Genomic DNA, 13,038 nt, shown 5'->3' on the forward strand with positions numbered 1-13,038 from the left:
TAAGATGTTGTGGGGTTTTTTATGCATTGATTTGCTTTATCCCTGATACTGTTCTTTGCCTGAAATAGACATAGTCTGATATTAATATAGCCATTCTAGCTTTCTTTTGATTACATTAGCATAGCATATCTATTTCCCTCTTTTTGCCTTTAACCTATTTGTATCTATATATTTAGGGTAGGTTTCTTGTAGACAGCATATCATTTGGTCTTGCTTTTTTCCCACTTTTTTAATTGTGGTAAAATATACATAGGATAAAATTTATCATTTTAGCCATTTTTTTCCATTATGTAAATAGTTTTTTCTTTCCTTCTTTCTTTCTTTCTTTTTTTGTTGAAGTTTAGTTGATTTACAATATTGTGTTAGTTTCAGGTGTGCAGCAAACTGATTCAGTTTTACATATATATGTATATATCTATATTCTTTTTAAAATTCTTTTCCATTATAGTTTATTATAAGATATTGAATATAGTTTCCCGTGCTATATAGTAAATTCTTGTTGTTTATCTTATCATTTTAGCCATTTTAAAGTGTACAGTTCAGGGCATCAAGTATATTTACAATGTTGTGCAATCATCACTGCTGTCCATTTCCAGAACTTTTTCATGATTCTAAACAGAAATTCTGTACCTGGTTAAACAATACCTCCCATCCCCAGCCCCTGGTAACCTCTATTCTACTTTCTGTTTGTATGAATCTGTCTACTTGAGGTAACTCATATAAGTGGAATCACACAGTTTTTGCCCCTTTGTGTCTGACTTATTTTATTTAGCATATCCTCAAGGTTTATTCATGCTGTAGCACGTATCAGAATTTCATTCCTTTTTAAGGCTGAATAATATTTCATTGTGTGTATATACCTAATTTTGTTAATCCATTCATCCATCAATGAACATCTGGGTTGTTTCCATCTTTTGGCTATTGTGAATAACGCTGCTATGAACATTGGTGTGTAAGAATCTGAGTCCCTGCTCTCAGTTCTCTCTCAGGTATATACCTAGGAGTGGGATTACTGGATCACACAGTAATTCTACTTTTATCTTTTTGAGGAAGCACCATACTGTTTTCACAGCAGCTATACCATTTTATATTCCCACCAGCAATGCACTAGAGTTCCAATGTCTCTCTATCTTTGCCAACACTTGTTTTTTTCTGTTTGCTATTGTTGTTGTTTTTAAAATATTAGCCATCCTAATGGGTGTGAAGTGGTGGGTCTTGCTTTTTTATCCAACCTGACAAAATCTGTTTTTTAATTAAAATCGATATTAGTTATCTACCACTGTGTAACAAATTATCCCCAAACTCAACAGTTTAAAGCACCAAACATTTTCTATCTCACCAGTTTCTGAGGGTCAGAATCCTGCAGTAGCTCAGCTGAGCAGTTCTGGCTCAGCATCTCTCAGGAGGCAGCAGTCAAGGCTTCCGTCTCTGAAGATTGAGACTAAAGACTCCACTTTCGAGCTCACTCAGGAGACCGATTGCAGGAGGCTGCAGTTCGTCAGCATGTGGGCTCCACCACAGGACTGCTCACATCATGGCTTTCCTCAGAGCAACTGCTCCTGGAGAGAGAGAGAGAGAGAGAGAGAGAGAGAGAGAACGCAGTGCCAGCCAGCCTTTTATACACTAGTCTCCAATCATACACCAAGACATAAGTCTTACCTTGTCTTTACTAAGTCACTAAGCCCAGCCCATTCAGTGGGAAAGGCTTATGATGATGTGAATACCAGAAAGTATGTCTTAATGGTGGCCATCTTGGAGATTGTCTAAACGTCTCAAGGTATTTAGACCATTTATATTTAATGTGGTTATGATGTGTTTGGATTCAAATCTATCATCTTACTATTTATTTTCTATTTCTGCCATGTGTTCTTTGTTCTACATTCCCCCCTTTTCCACATTCTTCTGAATTCATGAGGTATTTTTTTATGATTCCATTTTAATCCCTTTGTTGGTTCATTAGGTATAATTCTTTGTTGTGTTATTTTAGCAGTTGCTTTATAGTCTATGTATACATCTTTAACTTTCTTTTTTTTTTTTTATAAATTTATTTATTTTATTTATTTATTTTTGGCTGTGTTGGGTCTTCGTTGCTGTGTGCGGGCTTTCTCTAGTTGTGGCGAGCAGGGGCTTCTCTTCATTGCGGTGCGCGGGCTTCTCATTGCGGTGGCTTCTCTTGTTGCAGAGCATGGGCTCTAGGCGCATGGGCTTCAGTAGTTGTGGCACTTGGGCTCAGTAGTTGTGGCTCGTGGGCTCTAGAGCGCAGGCTCAGTAGCTGTGGCGCATGAGCTTAGTTGCTCTGCGGCATGTGGGATCTTCCCGGACCAGGGCTCGAACCCGTGTCCCCTGCATTGGCAGGCAGATTCTTAACCACTGCGCCACCAGGGAAGCCCTACATCTTTAACTTTCTATGGCTACCTTCAAGTGACATACTACTTCATGTATAAGAATCTTACAGCAATCTATGTCTATGTCTTCCCTCTAAACCTTTGTGATATTATTCTCATGCATTTTACTTCTATATATGTTATCAACTTCACAACACATTGTTAATATTTTTACTGTAATTGGTTTTATTATTTAAAGAAATTTCCATGATAATAATTATAATAGTCTGTATATTTATCCATGAATTTTATTTATGTTAGGTGCTGGATAGTTTTCCATTCCTAAAAATATTCTTGAATTTTGTTCTGGGTTGAGGTTAAATTACATGGAAATAATCTTTTTGGTTTTTGTTTTTAATCTTCGGTGGCCTGGAACAAAGCAATGGTTAGTCTAAGGCTAATTTTTCCCCCAAATCTGAGACAAAACCCTTTTTCGTATTTAGCTGATGCTTCTTTTTTTTTTTTTTTTTTTTTAATTAATTAATTTATTTATGGCTGTGTTGGGTCTTCGTTTCTGTGCGAGGGCTTTCTCTAGTTGCGGCAAGTGGGGGCCACTCTTCATCGCGGTGCGTGGGCCTCTCATTATCGCGGCCTCTCATGTTGCAGAGCACAGGCTCCAGATGCACACGCTCAGTAATTGTGGCTCATGGGCACAGTTGCTCTGCGGCATGTGGGATCTTCCCAGACCAGGGCTCAAACCCGTGTCCCCTGCATTGGCAGGCAGATTCTCAACCACTGCGCCACCAGGGAAGCCCTAGCTGATGCTTCTTGAATTGTGAGATTTTGCAGTTTGACTGTTGGGAACAGGCAGTAGTCCCAGCAGTGTTTCCTCTAATCCTTTTAATGGTTCTTTCTCTGACTGTGGGTACTTTTCTCACCCATGTGAACTGATAGGTACTCAGTTGAATACTTGAGGGCATCAACCCTTTTCAGATCTCTGAGGTTCTCTTTCTGTGCAGCTCTCTTTACTCAAGTATCCCATCCTATAGATGCCAGCTGCCCTGGTTTCCCCAGACATCCTGCTCCATCTCCTCAAGGAAACCTCTGGGTTCTGTCTCATTGACCTTCCCTGCGCTACAGGGCTCCTTTTATCTCCCACCCTCAGAGCTTACTGGCCTCTGTCCCCTGGTGTCCAATGTCTTGAGAGCCATTGTTTCATATATTTTGTCTGGTTCTTTACTTGTTTCAGGTGGGAGGGTAAATCTGGTCCCCATGGCTCCATCTTTGCCATGTTCCACATCTTTTACTTTCTTAACTCTCTCATTTTGGTGGAGTATATTCTGCAGTAATTTCCCAAGGAAGGATTTGTGGGAGATAAGTTTTTGAGATCTTTCAAGTCAAGTCTCAACTTACATTTGATTGATATTTTGGATGAGTATAATGTTTTATATTTGGAAAATATTTTCCCTCAGAATTTTTAAGACACTGCTTTCATGTGTTTTTATTTTCTGGTTTTCTGGTTGGTTTTTTTTCCCAAAAACTTTTAGGATATCCCTTTTATACCTACTATTATTAAATTTCATTACTTTTTTTTTTTTTTTTTTTTTTTAATGCTTAGAGGATACTTTCTATTAAAAAAAAAAAAACATATCCCTTAGCTCTGGGAAATTTTCCTGTGTAGTTTCTCTGAAAATTTACTTTGGATTTTCTAAAGTTGAAATAAGGGTCTTCTGATTGGTTTGGGTTCCCTTTTAGAAATTGTTTTGACTTTTCCATCATACTAGAGGCTTTTTTAAAAAATCGGGTGACCTTTGGCTGTATAACCATATTTTAAAACAAGGCCCTTGATAGCTTTGTGTGTGTGTATGGAGTTTGCTGAGTGGTAGGCTTTGTTATAATATGATCAGGTGGGGACCTGACTGGCTCTCTGGGTGAACTTTCAAATGTCAGTATTCACAGATTTTTTTTGTTTTTCTTGTTTTGGACAATCAATTTCTGCAATGAGAATTTCTCCATTTTCTTGCCAAAATGTTCCTGGGGTGATTGTAAGCTGAGTACCACCATTTGGAGAGTCAGGCAGAGAGAGGAGCCCAGGAGCAGGGATGGTACCACTCTGCATTTGTGTTTACTTTTACTTTGTCCTCTTGCTTTCAAGACCAAACATCATCCTGTCCTCAGCTGTGTCTAGTGTCTCTGAGATGATATCCTCTGCAATTTAATTAGTTTAGGGAGTAAACTTTCAGCATTCTGCCAAAGTGGGTGCATGGGGTATGGGAGGGCATCTGGAGGTTTAACTGCTCCTTATGAAGTCTTTTAGCTAATTCTCCAGTTTTTAGCCCTATTCTGAATCCTCACCTCCAGAGAAGTCTGGGGCTCCCCAGATGGGGCTTTTCCATAGTTCTAGGGCTCGTATCTGCTTATTTCTAGTCAGTCTACTGAAAAAGTTAGATTCCCTTCTCCTCTCCCCTTTCAGTGAGATGCCATTAATCCATCTGTTTTTATGCTTTAGAACTCCGTCGATAGCTCTTGTTTGCTACTGTCTCCTCTCTAGTTTACTCAACCTACTGAAGAAAGTTAGATGATTCTTCTCTCTGCCAAGTTAGTTACCACAAATCCATCTGTTTTCCAGCTTCTGAATTTTGTGGCTAACTCTGTTTGCTGCCGTCTCCTCCCCTCTCCCCTTTGTCCTTGCGGCTCATGCCTTTTGCATTCCTTTACTATCATTTTAGTGGGATTCCAGGAGGGAGTGGAGATAACGTGTGTGTCCACGGGGCATTCACTCGAAAGAGAAGGCACGGGTCCAGGCAATCCAACAGCAGACTGTGGAAACCAGTGGTGATTGGGCAGATCAGAATCCACTCCCTGCTCGCCAGGGCTTGCTGACCTCCATGGACCAGTCAGGACTCGTTCCAGGAGAAGCAAGGTAGGGACAGCGAATGTACCACTGAAACAGCTGGATCATACGTCACCTAGACATAGCTGTAGGGATTCATTCAGTTTATTCCAAACACCTGCATTGGCAGCTCCTTCATGCAAGTCCAGGCCAGCTGACTCCAGAGCCCCTGCTCTAGACCCCTTTGATTTGCTCTAGACCAAGAGAGATCAGAGAAGCAACTTTACCTGATACCGATCCCTCTTTTGAGATGTCGCAGTAGCTTCTCTCCTTGAGCAGCTTGAAGCCCAGTGGCCAAAGCCTCTGCGTCCTGTCCATGTTAGTAAAGGTTTGATATTAAGACCGATGGTGGTGGAAGTACTCACTAATCTGGGTTTTCTGGTGGTGACTCTAGGTGAACAATGGCCCTTTGATCTTCGGAAGCAGGCCACAGACTCCTGCCTGCTCGGAGCTTGGAGCAGGCTGTGGAGGTCAGTTGGAGGTCCTATAGAATCCAGTTTCCCTGGCTGAAGGTGGGAGTGATTTGCATTTCAAAGGCTCCAGATAAACTGCAAAAGAGCACATCAGGGAGAGATTACTTCTAATTCCTAAAGACCGAAGAAAGGCTTGGTCATCGCTGACCACCCAGCTGAAGCCTGTTCAAGAGTGAGATATTAGTGAAAGAAAGATGAAACACAGCCAAGCCCAGGGAAGATGTCAGAGACATGGGAGAAGTGGAAATGAGGGGGAAGAAAAGCACTGAGAGCTACAGGTAGTTAGAAGAAACTTGTTAATATTTTACCTGCATTTCCATCTGCTTTCTTTCATTTCCTATGTAAGAACAGGAAGGGCCTTTCATAATTATCTGGCTGACCCCCCCCCGTTTCACGAATGGAGGGATTTAGGTCCAGAAGTTCAGATATCTTTTTTATGGACAAAACGGGTGAGGGCTGAGTCAGGATTAGAAGCCTCAAGTCCAATCTCCCAGTCCTGTGTCCTTCCCCGCTACAGTTTAATGGTCTCACTGCAGATAATTCAAACAGGCTTGGCCTGTGTTCTTCTGGAACCCATCACCGTGAGACACAGAGGAAGTGGATTATAGGGAAGAAATCAAGAACTATAAGACTGCCCCTTCAATTTCTCTTGCTTTGTGTTTATTCTGGAAGGTTTAGGATTTTCACAGTGACTGTGATCCCAGTACTTATCAAGAGCCTTAAAACTGTGTATCCTTTAACCGAACAAATGCATTTCCAGAAATTTCGTCTCCAAAAATAATTTCGATATGCACCAAGTTTTGGCCAAAGGATTGATTATCTCAACCCTTTTTGATTTCTTAAAGCAAACATTTGGAAAGAAACATCCCACAGTAGGGGCACAGTTAAGTAAATTTTGACATATTCATATGAAGGACTACCATATAGCTATGAAAGTGGTTTTATAGACTGTATTTGATGAAACAGAAAAAAGCTTTGGCATATAAATGGACAAAAAGTGTTATAGAAGAAAATATAGCATGACTACTCTTTTGGGGTAAATAACATATACATGAATACAAAATAACTAGAAGTATATATCAAATTTTAGCAGTAGGTCTGTTGGGAATGGAATTATTGTCTTTTTGTATTGTTTTATATTTTTTACATTTTCCAGAATGTATTAGTTTTGTTTAACATTTGTTAAAACTAATGTATTAGTTTTCAATTAAATTTTTAAAAAACTTAAAGCTTTTTCAGAGTGGCAATAAATTACCAAAGAGTAGAACAAGACAATTTTTAACTTATTCTGCTTGGGTAAAAGTGTGGTTCTTCTAAGGGTCAACTCATAAATACCTCATAATAATTACTCCTTTTACCCATCCTGCCAGGTCAGCCATTTTGCATTTGGCCCTATACTTAGAATTTTTTTCTTAATTACTGAACTGAATTGTTGTGGTTTTTTTTAATCACAGAATAATCCCTATCAGACAATAGATAAAAGAGCTTTTTAAAGCTTTGAAGCAGAAACAAACAAATCATTAGGTATCTTGGCTTGCAAATTTTAAGCAAAGATACTTATAACTGTCCCCATTGAGAGACTTCAGAACAAAGCCTGCCATATCAATCCTGACAATCTTCGGATGGTTTTACCTTGTAGGTTTCAAACCAAACAGTAAAAAGAATTTACAAGAGGCAGCTCTGACTGTGAGGTCTGAAGTCAACTGTTGTCAAAACAAAACCTGGTTAGTGCATTTGTAGGGTGAGCGTATCACCCAACCCAGGACACTTTTGAAAGTTTAAGGGGTATGGGACATCCCTGGTGGTCCAGTGGTTAAGACTCCATGCTTCCAATGCAGGGTGCGTGGGTTCAACCCCTGGTCAGGGAACTAAGATCCCACATGCCATGTGGCCAAAAACTTAAAAAAAAAAAAAAAAAAAGTTTAAGGGGTGCAACTGTCATTACATGGGGCAACAGGCAGAAACTGGGACGGTTTGGGGCAAAATGGGACTTATGGTCAGCCTATGAATTTAGCTTCTTTTTAGACTGTTCTCTTTGAGGGTCTATTCGGGGTGGAGAGTATTGGAATGTGGGACTTGGATGTGCCCTTGGAAGCCAGCCACCAGATTGTCTGATGGGGAAGCTGAGGTACAGAATGAGGAGGAACTAACCCCAGGCCAGAGGCAGCTCCTAACTAATGATCCAAGGCTAAATGCCTTTTGCTGATAGCTTTCTCTCTCTTTTATTTTTTATAAAGTTAACCGTTTTATTTATTTATTTATTTTTGGCTACGTTGGGTCTTCGTTGCCGCATGCGGGCTTCTCATCACGGTGGCTTCTCTTGTTGCGGAGCACGGGCTCTAGGCGCGCAGGCTTCAGTAGTTGTGGCACACGGGCTCAGTAGTTGTGGTGCATGGGCTTAGTGGCTCCGCGGCATGTGGGATCTTCCCAGACCACGGCTCGAACCCGTGTCCCCTGCATTGGCAGGCGGATTCTTAACCACTGTGCCACCAGGGAAGTCCCAATAGTTTTCTTTTCTTTTAGAGTTTAGGACTTTTAATTTGTCCCAACAAAATCCTTTTTTTTAAGGCCATGCAGAGGGCACTAAGGCATTCATAGGAGAGAAGGCAGCACACAGAAATAAAGACCTGCCAGAAAGATCTGGCTTTAAATCCCACCTTTATTTCTGGCTTTACGACTTTGGGGGCACTCACAGAACTACTCTGAACCTCAGTTTCTTCATCTATAAAATTGGAAGGATAGTAACTACTTCATACGGTTGTACTGAGTACCTATTAGCTACTCAAAAAATGTTAACCATCATTATTATTCAGGTTGTACGTTGACTTTGTTTTTTAATTGTGGTAAAGTATACATAACATAAAACGTAAATGTAACTTACGATTTTAACCATTTCTAAGTGTACAGTTCAGTGGCATTAAGTGCATTCACATTGTTGTGCCACCATCACCACCATCCATCTCCAGAACTTTTTCATGATCACGAACAGAAAGTTCATACCCATGAAACATTAATTCCCCATTTCTACCCCCTACCCCCTGCCCCCTGCCCCTGGCAACAACCATTCTACTTTCCGTCACTATGAATTTGACTAGGTACCTGAAGTAAGTGCAATCATACAGTATGAATCCTTTAGCGTCTGGCTTATTTCACTTAGCATGATGCCTTCAAGGTTTATCCAAGTTGTAGCATGTGTGGGAATTTCTTCCCTTTCTTAAGGCTGAATGATATGAGATACATGTACATACCACATTTTGTTTATCCATTCATCCCTCTATAGCTATTCAGGTTGTTTCTACCTTTTGGCTATTATGAATGATGTTGCTATGAACAGTGGTGTTCAAGTCCCTGCTTTCAATTCTTTTGCGGGTATACCCCAAAGTGGATTTACTGGACCATATGGTTGTACATCACTATTAAGTGATATTTGTATATATAACCTTGGACTAAAAAAAAGGTTACTAAACCTTTTTGAACCTCACTGGAAATAACAACTCTCTCAGGCCCTGCCATAAATGTAAGTTACCACAGGCATAGTGCCGATACATAATAATGTAGTTTAAAAAAAATGTAGTCGGTTGCTCCAGGGTTGTGAACAGGTTGGGGTGACCCAAAGCGTTCGTTCTCATCAGGAGGCCTCACAGAGTGCCTCTTGCTCTTGCAAACTCCTCCAGTTCCAGAGATTTCCCTTCCCGGCCCGAACTGCCCCTCGCTTCCCTTCAGCAGATTGTAATCCTGGAAAGTTGTGTTTAGTAATATTTTAAACCCTCATTATTCAAGGAACCCTGCGGTGGTTCCTTCTGAAAAAGCCAGGCTTTGTTGGTGGAGGAAATAACAAGCTCTAAATTACTTGTAATAAATTAGAGCTTTGATGTCAAAAGTCCTGACCTGTATGGAGGACTTCACAGTTTACAGGAGGCTCTCACCTCTGCTAGTCCGAGTCATCTGGTGTTTATGGGGTGGAGCCACGTAGGGAAGCTTTTACACAGAGGAAGGTGGGTTGGGTATTGCAGCAGAAGACAGGACTGTGGAGGACCACAGTCCTGCCTTCAAATTCCTTCTCTGCTTCCAACTCTGCAACCCGAGCTAAGTTACTTCTCTCTGGACCTCCGTTTTCCTGGCTGGAGAATGGAGATGGTACCCATCTCATGGGACTGTTGAAAAGATTAAATAAGATAATGGGCTTAGCACCCAGTAGGGGCTCCAAGGAGCCCATCTCTGCTAAAGCATGAGCACTCCATTCATATGAAATCTCAGAAATCATGTTCTAGAAACTTGTGGTTGTCAGGGGGGGTTGGGGAGCGATGGATGGGGAGTTTGGGGTCAGCAGGTGCAAACTATTATATAGAGAGTGGATAAACAACAAGGTCCTACTGTACAGCACGGGGAATCTATTTTCACTATCCTGGGATAAACCATCATGGAAAAGAATATGAAAAAGAATGTGTATATATATATGTATAACTGAATCACTTTGCTGTACAGCAGAAATTAACATAACATTGTAAATCAACTATACTTCAATTTTAAAAACCCCACTAGTTTCAAAAATCAAAAGAAAAAGAAAAAAGAAATCATGTTCTACAAGTGATCATTTTTGTGAGAGTTTCAGCAGATAAAGTTACTTTTCCTGCAGAAACATCAGTAATAAAGGTCTTTTCACAATCCTACATTTATAGCCTTCAAACCACCTCCCTAAAGCAATCCCTGTGTCCGATTGCATTCAGCTCTCACCAGCCAGAGACTTCATTTTGCTGTCACCTCAGAGTGCCCTTATGCCTTTATCACCTGCCCTTTATAACAAGAAAGTCAAGCAACAAGATTTTAAAAAAGGGAAACTGTGCTCAGCATAATGCAATCTGTGTTTCGTAAGCAAAGGCTTAATAAATGACCCCCAAGATAAAAACCGGAGGTGGTTTTCTACAGCAGGGGGCTGTACCTGCTCCAATCAGTGCAAAGGCAACCTCGCTGCCGTCTGTTTAACGCTTATGCAACCTTTACATTCTTCAGATTCCCCCAGCCCTCCAGATAGGCAGTGTCCTACCATTGTCCCCGTTTAGTCCAAAAAACTGAGTTCCAGAGACGTGAGGTCAGTTTCCCCAGGAGACTCAGCTGGTAGGTGGATGAGACGGTGACTCCTCTCTCCGCACCGCGTCTGTGCGCCCCAGAGCTGGGGGTGTTCCTACCAGGCGGCCCCTCTTTCCTGCCCCTCTGTCCAGGGCCACTCTAGCAGCTTCCAGTGGGGGACCAGCTTCAGGCGGTGACAGGCTGAGGGTGGAGGGACGCCTCCCGGGGGCTGGAGGCTAAGGGCTGGGCAGGGAGGGCTCCTCCAGGAAGAGACCCCTATTTGTGGAACCAAGCAGATCCCGAGTTCGTCAGCAAGTAATAACCGTCCTTCTGGATGTTTCAGGGGGCCAATTGTGCAGCTGAGGAGATAGCCAGCCTGCCTACAGGCCTGAATGGAATTCCTCGGTGTGGGAAATAGCCTGGAGATCAAAGCACCCTTATCTCTGGCGAGACAGCTGAGATTTCCAGGGTTCCTGCCCCTTCCTCTGGGCTTGGCTTGCTCTACCCCGCTGCTCCCCCCGGGACCACCATCTGGGCGCACAAGCCTGGAGGGGGCGGGGCTCACAGACCAGCTGGTCCTCCACCCCGGCACATACTTGGTATCCCCTCGACACTTGTTGAATAAAGGACGGGTAGCCCTCTGAGCCTCAGCGTTCCCATCTGTGAAACAGGGATAATAATAGTACTTAATTCAGTTCCACTCTGTGTATCGAGTGGGAGAAATCAGCGAGCAGCCTGGGAATACGGAGACCATCCAGCGGGTTAGTAGCTATCGTTATTTTGGCTGTGGTTAGTGGAGGAGAGAGACCTCTGTCTTCAAGGTGTACCGGGAAGGCCTCCTGTCTCAGTGAGCCTGGGACCGGGCCTCCGAGGAAGATGGCCTGGGACCATCGAGAAGAGGGAACGATGGCAGCCCAGGTGGCGGAACCACGGGGGCAGGGCTGACCGTGTGCGCTGAGCTCGTCCCGGCTCTGCATGCAGAGAAGGAGGGCTCAGCCCACGCCCACACGCCACCCCCCGCCCGCTGCCGCTCCTCCTGGCGCTCGGTTTGCATCGCGGGAGTGAAAGTGGACGCACTTCTCTGGTCCTCCTCAAACTTCCTGCGATAGAGAGGCCGGGACAGGAGTGAGAGCCGCGCTGCCTGTGCTTACCGTGCCTGTGACTCTCCCGGGGCTCTGATAAAGATGCACGTCTGATGCTGCAGGTCTGGGCTGGGCCTGGGACTCTGCAGGTCTCACAGCTCCCACGGGTGCCGAGGCCTCTGGCCCTGGTTCACGGACCACACTTTGAGTAGCTGGGCTGGGGAGGCCCCTACTAAGATTCCTGGAGCTCCTGGCTCCCGGGAGGACCCACGGCTGGGGGGGAAGTGACCCTTGGCCGCCTCGTGTGTGTAAGCACAGCTGTGTGTGTGTGCGCGTGTGTGTGTGTGCGCGCGCGTGTGTGTGTGTGCACGCGCGTGTGTGTGTGTGTGTGCTTTCTATTCCCCATCTATCTCTCTGAGCCCACTCCTGTTTGTCTGGGTGTCTGTCTCTCTGGCTCCGTCTGTGTGGGTCTCTCACCGGGGTCTCCACCTGACTGCAGGGTGCTCAGGCCTCAAATGCCGTCTGTCCCTGAACCCGCCTGTCACGGAGCCCTTCTGGGTTCCCGCTGATGATGGGAGTGTCACGTGGTGGGAGAGGAGCTGAGTGCTGACAGCTGGCTGACAGCTGGTCACAGCTGGGGACAGCTTGGGCAGGCCCAGGCGTGGGAAAACACAATGCAGGCAGCAACAGCTGGGAAGAGACCACACTCAGAAGACGGACCCACAGAGTGCCACACAGCGTGCGAAGGGCAGAGCCCGAGCCCTCACGCCTGCCAGCCACTGTTCCAGGAATGAGGCCCCCACACAGGAGGCCCTGGGGCTGCCCCGCTCCCGCCATTCCCGCAGCCCTGCTCAAGGGGGCTGTCCCGTCTTGGGCCTCACGCAGACGGTCCGGCTCCTGTTCAAGCCGAATGTGGATTTTATTTGGTGGGTTCACGAAGGGTAAGAAGGAGACATCTGTATATCTCCACGAGGACGCTTTCTTGGAAGCTCTGTGTGTGTGTTTGAGCGTGCAGGCTCGGGGGGGGGGTGCTGAAGGAGAGGGGTGATTGTGTCAGAGAGCTGACATTTCTAGAAAGCTAAGGGCCTATCTTGACAATCAAATGGGTGAATACAGAGTTGGTAAACGAGAGAGAGCGTGAAATATAAACACTGGATATTGTCATTGTTATCATTATTGCCTCTTTAAACGTTAAAGTT

At 44.1% G+C, this 13,038-nt stretch overlaps 1 long non-coding RNA gene across 1 annotated transcript; it reads right to left on the reverse strand.

Annotated features, from left to right (window-relative positions):
• Positions 1–737: 737 nt before the first annotated feature.
• Positions 738–12,342, reverse strand: LOC132377092 (uncharacterized). The gene is made up of 3 exons (XR_009506525.1): positions 11,909–12,342; positions 5,445–5,765; positions 738–1,559 (listed from the first exon to the last, which is right to left on the reverse strand). It is a non-coding gene; the product is annotated as an uncharacterized LOC132377092 (long non-coding RNA).
• Positions 12,343–13,038: the final 696 nt, after the last annotated feature.

The sequence above is a fragment of the Balaenoptera ricei genome, chromosome 13 (assembly GCF_028023285.1).
Source record: "Balaenoptera ricei isolate mBalRic1 chromosome 13, mBalRic1.hap2, whole genome shotgun sequence".
Taxonomy (NCBI): Eukaryota; Metazoa; Chordata; class Mammalia; order Artiodactyla; family Balaenopteridae; genus Balaenoptera; species Balaenoptera ricei.